Source organism: Bos grunniens, chromosome 21, assembly GCF_055505025.1.
Source record: "Bos grunniens cultivar Pamir isolate PY7600 chromosome 21, Bosgru_T2T1.0, whole genome shotgun sequence".
Lineage (NCBI taxonomy): Eukaryota > Metazoa > Chordata > Mammalia > Artiodactyla > Bovidae > Bos > Bos grunniens.
Genome location: NC_141185.1, coordinates 47,599,579 through 47,615,044, shown reverse-complemented (window position 1 = coordinate 47,615,044; position 15,466 = coordinate 47,599,579). Strand labels below are relative to the sequence as shown.

The following is a 15,466-nucleotide window of genomic DNA, read 5'->3' as shown; positions in this document are numbered from 1 at the left end:
CCATATTGTTCCTAGTTCAAGGATGAAGCCACCTCCAACAGAGAGAGTGGTGAAGGATGGAAGAAACCTGGGTTTTCAATGTTATCAACCAGCCCTGGAACCCTCAAAACTCTAGACTTCCTGTTCAGTGAGATAACTGCCTGTCCTGTGGGAGAATACTAGATTCATTCAGGTTTTTTGTTTCTATGGAAACAAAATGTAAAAGCTCAGGTTTTAGAGGGCAAACACAAAACTAGAAATGGGAATTTTCTACACAGAAATCTTGAAGAAATAAGACTATTCATCCCTGCATTATGCTTTTTTTTTCTTCAAATCCATCACAGGAATGGAGGAACACCCCTCAGCAGACATTTTCCTCAAGCCAGACAGGTCTATGTCAGCCTGTCTGTAAGGACATCAACTTATGACATAGCCTGCCACATGTGGGAGCCCGTCTCTGGTGCAGGAAAGGCTAGAAAGAGACCTCTTTGTCATCAAGCCTCTGCCAGCTCCTATAAACATATGTGGCAGAGCCAGGCCCATTTGAAAACTTAACACATGTGCCAGAAAGAAAACTACCACAATCCAGCATTATTTAAAACAGCAGAAGACTGGACACAGTCTTAATATACATCATTGAGTGAGTAGAGGCAGATATGCATCATAAGTTACTCGTCAAATGTATGCACAGTATCTGAGAGAGCCATAAAAAAGAAAGGGGGAGACTTCCCTGGTGGTCCAGTGGTTAAGAATCCACCTTGCAATGCAGGAGTCACTGGTTTGATCCCTAGTCGGGGAGCTAAGATGCCACATGCCACAGGGCAGCTGAGTCATCACGCAGTAACCAACGAAGCACACGCGCCACAAATAGAGTCCGTGTGCCACGGCAGAAGATCCTGCATGATGCAACTCAGACTTGATGCAGCCAAATATTAAAGAAATAAGAAAGAAACCACTATTCACTAAGTAAAAAACTTGTAGAACATGGTGTAGAGCGCTCTTGCCTGGAGAATCCCATGGACGGAGGAGCCTGGTGGGCTGCAGTCCACGGGGTCTCGAAGAGTCGGACACAGCTGAGCGACTTCCCTTTCACTTTTCACTTTCATGCACTGGAGGAGGCAATGGCACCCCACTCCAGTACTCTTGCCTGGAGAAGCCCATGGATGGAGGAGCCTGGTGGGCTGCAGTCCACGGGGTCTCGAAGAGTCGGACACAGCTGAGCAACTTCCCTTTCACTTTTCACTTTCATGCACTGGAGGAGGCAATGGCACCCCACTCCAGTACTCTTGCCTGGAGAAGCCCATGGACGGAGGAGCCTGGTGGGCTGCAGTCCATGGGGTCACGAAGAGTCGGACACAGCTGAGCGACTTCCCTTTCACTTTTCACTTTCATGCACTGGAGGAGGCAATGGCACCCCACTCCAGTACTCTTACCTGGAAAATCCCATGGACGGAGGGGCCTGGTGGTTTATAGTCCATGGGGTTGCCAAGAGTCAGACACAACTGAAGCGACTTAGCAGCAGCAAGAGGAGAGAAATATATGTATTTCCTTACAAATGGTATCATGACCTAAAAAATTACTCAAACACTTAGCAACTTAAAAGAACAGACATTTATTATCTTGGTGTCTGTGGGTCAAGAATTTGGGGGTGCCTTTGTAGGATGGTTCTGGTTTAGTCTCTCTCTCAGAGTTACAGTCAAGATGTTACCCAGGCAGTGGTATCAGTAAAAGTGGAGTAAGGACCTTCAAAAATTCTAACCAACCTCCAGAAAGGCAGTAAGAAAACTGACAAAAGTGGTCAGAACCAGCTTTTCAGAATCTGGAAATTAACCAGAAGATTTCAGCAATCTGGGAAGTTTCAATCAAGAAAAGTGACCAAAACTCAGTAACGACAGTGAGCTTTGGGGCAATTTAACTTGTCTTATTTCCACCCCCCTCTCTCCGGCTCCATGATAGCCTTGAAAATCAACAACCACAATCACAGTGGAAAACAGCAGCCTGGCAGACAGCAGGAGAGGCAAGCCGGGGTCGGCGCTTCTTGAAAGCCTCATTCCCACAGAACTGCCATCATGTGACCTGTCTGGTAGCTCCCGGAAGCCTCGATTGCAAGGCTGCCCTAATTGATTAGACTTGGAGCTTGTCCAGTGAGGAAAGTCTTTTCCCTGAGGGTGTTGGTAAAAACATTTCAAGGTAATTTTTTTTGATGCTATGGCTACTGCACGCTATTGAGGCAAACAACAGGCTACCTCAAAAAGTTTAAAAGTAAAATCTAGGGCAGGAGATGTCCATAAGGGCTTTGAAAATCTGAAATGTTCCCCAGAATCCAGAAGGCTGAGGCACAGGTAGTAGGATTGTGTAAATGCTCAGAAAGGAACTGATAAGGCCCTCTCACCACAAGCTGACACCGAGGCTCTTTACAAGCAGAAAGTGAAGTGCAAGGCAGAGATATTACTAAGTCTCTGGCCGAGTGTTGAAGGCATACCACGACAAGCATACAGAACCCCTTGGCAATGACCAGGTGATTTATTGTTCCAGGCATTAAAGGAAATCTTTGACCAATTGTTAGCACTAATCTAACTAAGCAGAGACGTCAGTGGACACACACCGAAAAGCATACAGACCTTACAAAAATAGTTCAGAGAAGTTACCCAACAAGTAACTTCAGCAACTACAGAAACCTCTGAGGATGAGGGAAGAACCTGATTTCCAAAGCCACAACATTATATTAATTTAAGTGGCTAATTTTCATGAAAATATCACAAGACATGCGAAGAAACAAAAAAAAATGTGATCCAGATACTGGGCGGGGCAGGGGGCAAAACCTTATCAATAAGAAATAGTTTCAAAGACCAGACTAGAGACTTTAAATCAGCTACTTAAAATATATTCAAAGAACTAAAGGAAATACTATTTGAACTAAAGGAAAGTATGAACACAATGTATTACCAAAGAGAGTATCAATAGAGAGAGAGAAATTATAAATAAAGAGTCTAGAGTTATAAAGTACAATGACTGAAATGATAAATTCACTATAGCTATTCAACAGCAGAGTTCAGCAGATATAAGAAGGAATTGGTAATCTTGAAGACAGGTAAATCGGGTTTACCAGTCTTGAAAAGCAGAAAGAAAAATAACACTGAACAAAGCTTCAGAGACTAGGGCAGCATCAAGTGCACCAGCAGAGCATAAGGAGAACTCCAGAAGGAGAGGAACAGGGCAAAAGGGGTGTTTGAAAAATAATGACAGAAAATTGCCCAAATCTGATGAAAAACATTTGCCTACAGACCCAAGAAGCTCAATGAACTCCAAATATGATAAACTCAAAGACAACCATACCAAGACACATCATAATCAAACTATTGAAAGTCAGAGAAAGAGAATCTCAAAAGCCAGAAGAGAGAAGTGACTTAGTACATATTATGTGTAAGACATCCTCAATAAGAGCAGCAGCCGATTTCTCATCATAAAACTATGGAGGTCAGAAGGCAGTGACATGCCATGGCACTGGGATGTGGGTGGGCATCTGATATATAAAGATTTAATGTGGATAATAATAACACAAAGCAAGGGAGAAATAGAAATGCATATGAGCAAAATTTTACATGTTATTGAAATAAAGTTGGTATTAATCTGAACTCAATGATCAGATTATTAGAAATGAAGATATCCAGAACAACCACTGAGAAAATAATTCAAAAGACACAAAAGAAATGACAAGGTAATTTAAATGGTGCACTAGGGAATATCTGTTTAACAGAAAGAAGGCAGTTGTGGAAAAATAGAGCAACAGAAAAGATGTGAGACACAGGGAAAACAAATAGCCAAAAGGAAGGCGTAAATCCCACCTTGTCAGAAAGGACACTCAAGTGGACCAAACACTGCAACTAAGGTGGAGACTGTCATAAGGGACTTTTTTTTGAGGGGGGGGGCGGTTATAACAATCAAACTACATGCTATCCAAACTACATGCTATACAATCAATACACACCTTAGATTCAGAGACAAAACATGTTGAAACTAAAAGGATACAAATGATCTATCCCTCAGCAACTGAAAGAGAACTGCAGTGGCTATACTGATATCAGACAAAATACACTTTAAAACAACAAACAATTGTTAACAGGGACAGAGAAGGACATTTTATCATGCTAAAAGAAGCACTCTATCAAGAAGATTTAACAATTATAAACATATACCTAATAAGAGAGCACTAAAATGCATGAAGCAAAGACCGAAAGAACTGAACGGAGAATTAGACAATTTAACAATAATCATCGGCTGCTGCTGCTGCTGCTGCTAAGTCGCTTCAGTCGTGTCCGACTCTGTGCGACCCCATAGACGGCAGCCCACCAGGCTCCCCCGTCCCTGGGATTCTCCAGGCAAGAACACTGGAGTGGGTTGCCATTTCCTTCTCCAATGCATGAAAGTGAAAAGTGAAAGTGAAGTCGCTCAGTCGTGTCCGACTCCTAATCATCGGAGGAGTCCTCAATACCCCGCTTTCAATGATGGGTAGACAGAGGATCAACAAGGAGATAGATTTGAACAACACTATAACGCAACTGGGCTTCAAAGATGGCAATAGTGGCAAAGAACCCGCCTGCCAATGCAGGAGACATGAGACACAGGATCAGTCCCTGGGTCAGGAAGATCCCCTGGAGGAGGGGTGGCAACCCACTGCAGTATTCTTGCCTGGAGAATATGACAGCCCATGATACAAGGCTCGATAAGTTTAAAAGGACTGAACTCATACAAAGTATATTCTTTACTCAAAATGGAATAAAACTAGAAATAAATAACAGGAAAATTTGAATATTCACAAATACGTGGAAGTTGAACAACATAATCCTTAATCACTAAAAGATCAATGAATAACAAGAGAAATTAGAAAATACTTTGAGATGAATGAAAATGAAAATATAAGGGGCTAAAATTTACGGAATGTAGCGAAAGCAGTGCTTGCAGAAAAATTTACAGCTGTAAATTATACATTAAAAAGATGACAACTCATATCAACAGCTTTCTACCTTAATAAGTTAGTAAAAGAAATGGAAAACTAAATCAAAGCAAACCTTAGGAAAGAATAATAAAGATTACAGCAGAAGTAATTGCAACAAAGACAGGAAAACAATAGAGAAATATCAACAAGACCAGAAGTTGATACTTTGAAAGATGAACAAATTGAAAAGCTTTGGGCTAGATAGAAAATAAAAGAGAGAAAATCATGAATGAAAGATGGGGTCACAACACTACCAGCCTTACAGAAATAAAAAGGATTATAAAAGAATACTATGAATAACTGTATAACAACACTTGAGATAACTAGGTGAAATGTACAAATTCCTAGAAAGACACAAAATAATGAAACTGACTCAGTAAGAAATTGAAAAGCTGAATAGATCTATAATAAGCAGAGGTAGAAGTAGTGATCAAAAAATTTCCCACAAAGAAAACCTCAAGACCAGATGGCTTCACCACTGTATTCTACCAACATCTAAAAAAGGATTAACACCAATTCCTTTCAAATTCCTCCTAGAAACAGAAGAGGAAGGAACACTTCCCAGATCATTTTGTGAAGTCAGTATTACCCTTCTGGCACCAAAACTAGACAAATATATATCAAGAAAACTATCAATCAGTGTCATTTATAAATACAGATGCAAAAATCCTCTACAAAACGCTAGCAAACTGAATGCAGCTACACATAAAAAAGTGAGATTTATCTCAGGAATGCAAGATTGGTCCAATGTTGGAAAGTCACTGTAACACATTTTACTCAAAGAATAAAACTACACGATTATCTCAAGAAGCATTTGATAAAATTCAACACTCTTTCATGATAAAAAAAAATACCAATAAACTAGACATAGAAAAACCCACAGCTGACTTCTTGCTTAGTGGTGAAAGACTGGAAACTTTCTGCCCAAGATCAGGAATGAAACAAAGATACCTGCTCTCAATACTACTCAACATTGTACTGAGGCAAAGTACCAGGAAAACTGGGGGGTAAAAAGAAAGAAAAGTCTGCAGATCAGAAAGGAAAAATTAAAATTATGTCTATTTGCAGACAATATGATCTTGTATATAGAAAACCCCAAGGAATACACACACACACAAACCCATTAGACCTAATGTTGGGGATCAGAGGGGTTTCCCTGGTGGCTCAGATGGTAAAGAATCTGCCTGCATTGCAGGAGACTTGGGTTTGATCCCTGGCTTGGGACGATCCCCTGGAGAAGGGAACGGCTACCCACTCCAGTATTCTGGCCTGGAGAATTCCATGGACTGTATAGTCCATGGGGTCACAAAGAGTCAGACACGACTGAGCGATGTTCACATTCATTTTCACTTGTGATCAGAGCAGGCCACTCCAAGATATGCCACCATGGCATACTGATGATCTTGAGTTGAAGTTCCTTGAGAAATAGAGGACAAAATGATATAAAAAATACTCTGACCTCCCTGTTTCCCCCTTAAAGAGGGAAGACAATCTCTTCCCTATACCAGGAGAACAGAAAGCATCCTTATCACCAGAGTTAGGGAATTCAAGGCTAAGAAAGCTGTATAAACAAATTTTACAACTTTAAGCACAAGCCCCTTCATTAAATTTTCACAAATAATTGTTTCTTTGTTCAAAATTGATATATAAAATATCCTGCTTTGGTCACTTTGGGAGTCTCATTTGTATGAGACCTCCATGTGTACAAAATAGTTCCTTTCCCTCCCATTAATCTGTTTTGTGTCTATTCGATTATTACACCAACCAAAAGAACTCAAAAGGGGTAGGGGGAAATGTCCTCCTTCCAAAAGCAGCAAGGTTGTAGGATACAATTTCAATATATAAAAATCAAGCCTATCACTTCACTGCATGTACAGCACAAACTAACACAACATTGTAAAGCAATTATATTTCAATAAAAAAATCATCTACTTCTACACACTATGAATGATTAAGAATGAAATTAAGGAAATATAGGTAATATCTTATAATAATCTATAATGGAAAAAGATCAACTATATATACTGTTTGAATCAATAATAAATACTGAATAAAGAATCAATAATATATACTGTTGTGGTTGTTCAGTCACTAAGTTGTGTCCAACTCTTTACGACCCCGTGGACTGCAGCACGCCAGGCTTCCCTGTCCTTCACTCTTCCCTGGAGTTTGCTCAAATGCATGTCCATTGAGTCAGTGATACCATCCAAACATCTCATCCTCTGTCGCCCCCCTGCTCCTCCTGGTATATTAAATATACCCTTCCAATAGCCACATGTTCAAATCTCAACCCCATGCCTCAGAAGTGACTTTATTTGTAATAGGGTCACTTGTAGATGTAATTAGTTAAGACGAGGTCACACTGGGATAGGGTGGGCCCCTAAATCAATATGACTGGTGTCCTTATAAAAAGGTGCCACGTGTGATGCACCTACACGCCAATGAACACCAAAGGTTGCTGGGAAACCACCATAAGCTAGGAAGAGACAAGGATGGATCTGCCTATAGGATTGAGGAGGCATGGCCCTGAAGATACCTTGATTTCAGACTTCTAATCTTCAGAACTAAGAGAAAGCTGATCCCTGTTGTTTTAAGACACCCAGTTTGTAGTCCTTTACTATGGCAGCCCTAGGAAGCTAATACAATCCACAGATTGATCTATGGATTCAACACCACCCCTTTTAAAGGCCCAATTGCCTTTTTTTTTGTCAAGCTGATCCTAAAAATTCATATGGAAATACCTAAGACCTGGATAGCCAAAACAATCTTGAAAGAGAACAAAGTTGGAAGATGCACACTTCATGACTTTAAAACTTTCTATATGTGCTAAGTTGCTTCAGTTGTGTCTGACTCTTTGTGATCCTATGGACTGTAAGCCCACCAGGCTTCTGTCCATGGGGACTCTCCAAGCAAGAGTACTAGAGTGGGTTGCCATACCCTCTTCCAGGGGATCTTCCTGATCCAGAGACTGAATCTGCATCTCTTATGTCTCCTGCATCGGCAGGAAGGTTCTTCATCGCTAGCACCACCTGGGAAGCCCAAAACCGTCTATAAAGCTTCAGTAATGAAGACTGTGTAATATCTGCATGAGGACAGGTGTACAGGTTAATGGGGTAGAATTGAGAGTCCAGAAATAAACCCTTACATTTATGATTAGCTGATTTCCTACAAGCATGCCAAGATCTTCCAATGGGGAAAAGAACAGTCTTTTCAACAAATGGGGCTGAGATAGCTGGATATCTCCATGCAAAAGAAAAAAGTTGGACCCGTACATCACACCACATAAAAAAATTAACACAAAGCAGATCAAGGGCCTAAACATGAGAGCTAAAACTACAAAACTTTTAGATGAAGAAGTTTCCCTGGTGGTTCTTATTTCCTGGGCTTCCCTGGTGGCTCAGCAAAGAATCTGCCTGCAATGTAGGAGACCTGGGTGCAATCCCTGGATTGGAAAGATCCCCTGGAGAAGGGAACAGCTACCCACTCCAGTATTTTTCCCTGGAGAATTCCATGGACTGTATAGTATTTAGATGAAAACACAGGCATGAATCACAGTGACCTTGGGTTAGGAAATGATTTTTTAAAGCACAAGCAACCAAAGGAAAAAACAGATAAATCAGATTTCAACAAAACCTAGAATTCTGTGCTTCAAAGGACACTATTAGGAATGTGAAAAAAAACAATGCATAGAATGAGAGAAAGTATTTGCAAATCATATATCTGATAAGGTCCCAGTAAACAGAATATATAAAGAATTCTTATAACTCAACAATAAAAAGATAAATAATCCAGTTCTTAAATGAGCAAAGGATTTGAATAGACATTTCTTCAAAGAATATACACATATGGTCAATAAGCACATGAACAGATGCTCAACATCCTTAACCATCAGGGAAATGCACAACAAAACTACAATAAGACACCATTTCACACACTCTAGTATGACATCACCAAAAAAGGACAGGTAATAAGTTTTGCTGAGAATGTGGAAGAACTGGAAACCCCATACATTGCTTGCTGGAATGTAAAATGGTGCAGTTGCTCTGGAAAACAGTTTGGCAACTTTTCAAAAGAGTCAAACATCAAGTTACCATGGGACATCAACAAGTACACTCCTAGATACACACCCAAGTGAAATGAAAACTTAGATTCATACAAAAATTTTACATGTTCATAGCAGCACTATTCACAATAACTAAAAAGCTGAAACAACCAAAATGTTCATAGACTGATAAATGTATAAACAAAATGTGGTATCATCCATACATTGGAATATTATCAGGCCGTTTAAAGGAGTGAAATACTGATATACTGAAACATGGTTGAATGCTGAAAACATGATGCTAAGTGAGGGAAGCCAGGTACAAAAGACCATAATATTATACAATTCTGTTTATATGAAATTTCCAGGCAAATCCATAGAAATTAAAAGCAGGTTAGTGGAGACATCCCTGCTGGCTCAGTGGTTAAGAATCCACCTGCCAGCGTAGGGGACATGGTTCCATCCCTGGTCGGAGAAGATTTCACATGCCTCGGAGCAACGAAGCCCACGCACCGCAACTACTGAAGCCTGTGTGCTCCAGGGGCCATGAGCTGCAGCTGCTGAGCCCGTGTGTGCCACGACTACCGAAGCCCACGCACCCTCGAGCCCGTGAGCCGCAAGCTCCAAGCCCATGTGCTGCCACTACTAAAGCTTGTGAGCCCAGAGCCTGTGCTCTGCAATGAAGAACAGCCCCTGCTTGCCACAGCTAGAAAAAGCCCGAGCACAGCAATGAAGACCCAGCAGCCCAAAACCAATGAGTACTGTTTTACTTATTTATGTATTTTTAGGTAAGAGCTGGGGGTAGACAAATGGGGAGGGAATTGGTACGAGGCTTCCTTTGGGGATGATGTGCATGTTCTGAAATTAGATAGCGGTGACGGTTGCACAATCTTGGGACTATACTAAAAACCACTATGTTTATACTTCAAAAGGGCAAACCTTATAATATGTGAATTATGTCTCTATTAAAAAATAAGATGTTATCTGGGGTGCAGTCACTGGGGCTGGAGGTTTGGCCCACATCCAAGGTGACTTTCTCCCATTGTGGTTGTGGGTTCAGTCCCTCACCAGGTGGACCTCTCAAAAGGCTGCCAAAGTGCCTTTCCAACAAGGCAGCTGGCTTCGCACAGAGCAGTTAATCCAAGGAAGTCACAAAGTATTTGGATGACCTAGTCTTGGATGTTACAGACTGCCACTTCTGGCATGTTCTGTTAAGTGAGTCACTAAGTCCAGCCCATAACCAAGGAGAGGCATGAAACCTACACCTCTTGAAGGGAGGGAATCTTAATAATGCGTGGATACACGTCATGGATCACTGCCTTGTCGTGGTAAAGGGCCTTGCATAACTCAATGAACCCATGAGCCATGCTGTGCAGGACCACCCAAGACATCACACTGGAGAGTTCTGACAAAATGTGATCCACTGGAGGAGGGAATGGAGCAAAAACCTCAGTATACTTGCTGTGAGCGCTCCATGAACTGTATAAAAAGGTAAAAAGATATGACACCAAAAGATAAGCCTCCCAGGCTGGAAGGTGTCCAGTATGCTACTGGGGAAGAGTGGAGAAAGAAAGAAGAGGCTGGGTGAAAGCAGAAATGATGCCCAATTGAGGATGTGTCTAGTGATGAAAGTAAAATCTGATGCCATAAAGAACAGTATTGCACAGGAATCTGGAATGTTAGGTCCATGGATCAAGGTAAATTGGAAGTGGTCAAGCAGGAGATGGCAAGAGTGAACATTGACATTTCAGGAGTCAGTGAACTAAAATGGATCAGAATGGGCGAATTTAATTCAGATGACCATTATATCTACTACTGTGGGCAAGAATCCCTTAGAAGAAATGGAGCAGCCCTCATAGTCAGCAAGAGTTTGACATGCAGTCCTTGCATGCAATCTCAAAAACGACAATGATCTCGGTTCATTTTCAAGGCAAACCATTCAACACCACAATAATCCAAGTCTATGCCCCAACCACTGATGCTGAAGACGCTGAAGTTGAATGATTCTATGAAGACCTACAAGACCTCCTAGAACTAACACCCAAAAAAGATGTCGTATTCATCACAGGGGATTGAAATGCAAAGGTAGGAAGTCAAGAGATACCTGGAGTAACAGGCAAGTTTGGCCTTGGAGTACAAAGTGAAGCAGGGCAAAGGCTAACTGAATTCTGCCAGGAGAACGCACTGGTCATAGCAAACACCCTCTTTCAACAACACAAGAGATGACTCTTCACATGGATATCATCAAATGGTCAATACTGAAATCAGATTGATTATATTCTTTGTAGCCAAAGATGGAGAAGCTCTATATAGTTAGCAAAAACAAAACTGGGAGCTGACTGTGGCTGAGATCATAAGCTCCTTATAGCAAAATTCAGGCTTAAACTAAAGAAAGTGGGGAAAACCACTAGGCCAGTCAGGTCCGACTTAAATCAAATCCCCTATGAATACACAGTGGAGCTGATGAATAGAGTCAAGGGATTAGATCTAGTAGATAGAGTGCCTGAAGAACTATGGACAGAGGTTCATAATATTGTATAGGAGACAGTGAACAAACCCATCCCAAAGAAAAAGAAATGCAAGAAGGCAAAGTCATTGATCTGAGGAGGCTTTACAAACAGCTGAGGAAAGCAGAGAAGCAAAAAGCAATGATGAAAGGGAAAGGTACACTCAACTAAATGCAGAGTTCCAGAGAACAGCAAGGAGGGACAAGAAGTCCTGCTTCAATCAACAGTGCAGAGAAATAGAGGGAAACAACAGGAGAGGAAGGACTAGAGAGCTCTTCAAGACCACTGGAAATGTCAAAGGCACATTTCACCCAAAGATGCGCACAGTAAAGACCTAATAGAAGCAGACGAGATCAAGAAAGATGGCAAGAATACACAGAAGAACTGTACAAAAAAGCTCTTAATGACCTGGACAGCCCCAATGGTGCAGTCCCTCACTCAGAGCCAGACATCCTGGAGTGTGAAGGCAAGTGGGCCTTAGGAAGCACTGCTGCCAGTAAAATTGGTGGAAGGGATGGAATTCCAGCAGAGCTATTTCAAATCCTAAAGATGATGCTATTAAAGTGCTACACTCAATATGTCAGCAAATTTGGAAAACCCAGCAGTGGCCACAGGACTGGAAAAGGTCAATCTTCATTGTGAGCAACTTCACTTTCTTTCACTTTAGCAAGGCAAAGGAACCAGAGATCAAATTGCCAACATTTGCTGGGTCCAAGAGAAAGCAAGGGAGTTCCAGAAAAACATCTACCTCTGTGTTTCATTGACTACGCCAAAGTCTTTGTGTGGATCACAACAAACCATGGAAAACCCTTTAAGAGATGGGAATACCACACCATCTTACCTGGCTCCTGATCAACCTGTATTCAGGTCAAAAGGCAACAATTAGAACCTTATTCAGAACAACTGACTGGTTCAAAACTGAGAAAGGAGTAGAACAAGCCTGGTTACTGTCACCATGTTTATTTAACATATATGTAAAGCACATCATGTAAAATGTCAGGCTGGATGAATTTGCAAGCTGGAATCAAGATTTCCGGGAGAAATATCAACCAACTCAGGTATGCAGATGATACCACGCTAATGGCAGAGAGCAAAGAGGAACTAAAGAGCATCTTGATGAGGGTCAAAGAGGAGGTGAAAAAGCTGGCTTAAAATTCACTATTCAAAAAACTAAGATCATGGCATCTGGTACTATCACTTCATAGCAAATAGAAGGGAGAAAGGTGGAAGCAGTATCAGATTTTCTCTTCTTGGGCTCTAAAATCACTGCAGATGGTGACTGCAGCCATGAAACCGAAGACGACTGCTTCTTGGCAAGAAAGCTATGACAAACCTAGACAGTGTATAAAAAGCAAAGACATCACTTTGCCAACAAAAGTCCGTATAGTCAAGGCTGTGGTCTTTCCAGTAGTCAAGTATGGATGTGAGAGCTGGACCATAAAGAAGGCTGAGCAATGAAGAACTGACTAAAGAATTTATGGTTTCAAACTGTGGTTCTGGAGAAAACTCTTGAGAGTCCCTTGGAAAGCAAGGAGATAAAACCAGACAGTCTTAAAGGAAATCAAACCTCATTGGAAGGACTGGTACTGAAGTTCCAATACTTTGGCCACCTGATGTGAAGAGCTGACTCGCTGGAAAAGACCCTGATGCTGGGAAAGGCTGAAGGCAGAAGAGGAGGGAGACAGAGAATGAGATGGTTGGATGGCATCACTGATCCAACGGACATGAACTTGGGCAAACTCCAGGAGATGGTGAGGGACAGAGAAGCCTGGTGTGCTGCAGTCCATGGGGTCACAAAAAGTCATGACTTGGCGACTGAACAACACTTTAAAACCTGCCACATGTATGTGTAACATATCTAGGACATATTAGAAGCTGACAACAGGGCTCCATGTGCAAAGGGGGAGCCAGCAGGATGAAGGAAATGAGCTGGATGGAAACTGCTCACTGTAAACTCATTTGTAACTTTTGAACTGTGAACCACGTACATGCTGCCTGTTCAAATAATTAAAAAAAATTTTTTAATTAAAAATATTCATTTTCTTTTAAGAAGGAAAATAGTCTTAACCTGTAACTTGCTTTGCTAGCTGAATTTGTTAAGTCCTAAATCAAATTGCACTTTTATAAACACAAATTTATTTTTATACATTTATATTTACCTCTCCATACATGGACACTTTCTCACACCCTAGCTCTTAACAGCCAAGGTTTAACAAAAGAAAGAACTGGAATCCTTTGGGCTCTAAAATTGGGTAATCTGGATGAAACTGACAAATTCCTCGAAATACACAAACTACCTAAATTGACTGAAGAAGTAGAAAATCTCACTAGACCTATAACAAGTAAAAACATTGATTCAGTAATCAGTAACTTCTGAACAAAGAAAAGTCTAGGGCCACATGGATTCACTGGTGAATTCTACCAAAAGTTTAAAGAAAAACTGACACCAGTTCTCAAACTCTTCAAAGAAATAAAGTAGGAGAGAACAGTTTCTATCACATTCTATGGGATCAGCATTTCCCTGATACCAAAGTGATATCAAGATAATCACAAAAAAGAAAATTAGAAATCACTACTGCTTATGAAAAGCAATGCAAAGATCCTCAACAAAATACTAGCAAATCAAACTGAGTGTGTTAAAAGGATTATATACCATGATAAAGTGTAATTTATAATAGAAATGCAAGGATTCAACATAAGAAAAAAATGAATGTAATATATCACAGTAGTAGAAGGAAGAGAAAAAATACTGTCATCTTAGTTAATACAGAAAAGGCATTTACAAAAGCCAACACTCTTTCATGATAAAAATGCTCAGAAGCTATGAGTAGAGGGACGATTCCTCAACATGATAGAGGGCATTTACGAAAAAAACACAGCTAACATTATGCTCCACAAAGAAAAGATTGCAAACTTTACTTGTAACTTCATGAATGAGACAAGAATGCCTGCTTTTACCACTGCTATTTAACACTGTCCTAGAAATTCTAGCACAGCAATTAGACAAGAAATAAAAGGCATCCATATTGGAAATGAAGTAAAGCTATGTGTATTTGCAGGTGACATGATCCTACACACAGAAAATCCCAAGGAATGTACCATAAAGTTATTGAAGCTAATCAACAAATTCTCAAAATTGAAAAAAAATCAATTGTTCCTATATACCAGTAATGGCTAGAAAACTGAGAAATCAATTCTATTTACAGTAATATCTGTGTGTGGGTTTTCCACACCAAGCAATTCTCAGATTCTCTGTCGACAACATCTGATGTCCTACAATTTCATTCAGTTCTGACACTCACTACCCAGAGTTAGCACAGAATCCCCCCCTGGTTTAAAATCTCAATCCACCTACTTCAGCCATGAGCCCCCAGGTTATCCACACTTCTGTCTGACTTGGTTACAAATTGGGGGCTCCCTTGACCCCATCTGAGGTTCAGTAATTTGCTGTAACAGCTCACAGAACTCAGGGGAAAACATTATTATTACGGGTTTATTATAGAGGACACAGGTGAACAGCCCACTGAGGAGTTACACATGGTGGGTTCTGGAAGGAGCCTGAGCACAGGATCTTCGGTCTCCAAGGAGTATGGAATGTACCCTCCCAGCACTCATTCACTAACCCCTATCACTTAACAGTTTTTATGGAGGCTCAATTATATAGATGTGATGGATTAAATCATTGGCTACTGGTGATTAACTCAATTTCTAGCCTCTCAGCACTCTGCATGAATGGATGTGAAAGCTGGACCATAAAGAAGGCTGAGCACTGAAGAACTGACAAGAATTTATGCTTTCAAACTGTGGTTCTGGAGAAGACTCTTGAGAGTCCTTTGGACTGCAAGGAGATCAAACCTATCAATCCTAAAGGAAATCAACCCTGAATATTCATTGGAAGGATTGCTGCTGAAACTGAAGCTCCAATACTTTGGCCACCTGATG

General features: G+C 40.9%; 1 protein-coding gene and 1 non-coding gene across 10 annotated transcripts in view; both read right to left on the bottom strand.

Annotated features, from left to right (window-relative positions):
- Positions 1 to 15,466, bottom strand: part of LOC147349601 (uncharacterized) — a 48,847-nt gene that overhangs the window by 25,789 nt on the left and 7,592 nt on the right. The gene's annotated exons all lie outside the window — the stretch shown is intronic.
- On the bottom strand, positions 419 to 565 carry LOC147349602 (small nucleolar RNA SNORA12). The gene has a single exon (XR_015150783.1). It is a non-coding gene; the product is annotated as a small nucleolar RNA SNORA12 (small nucleolar RNA).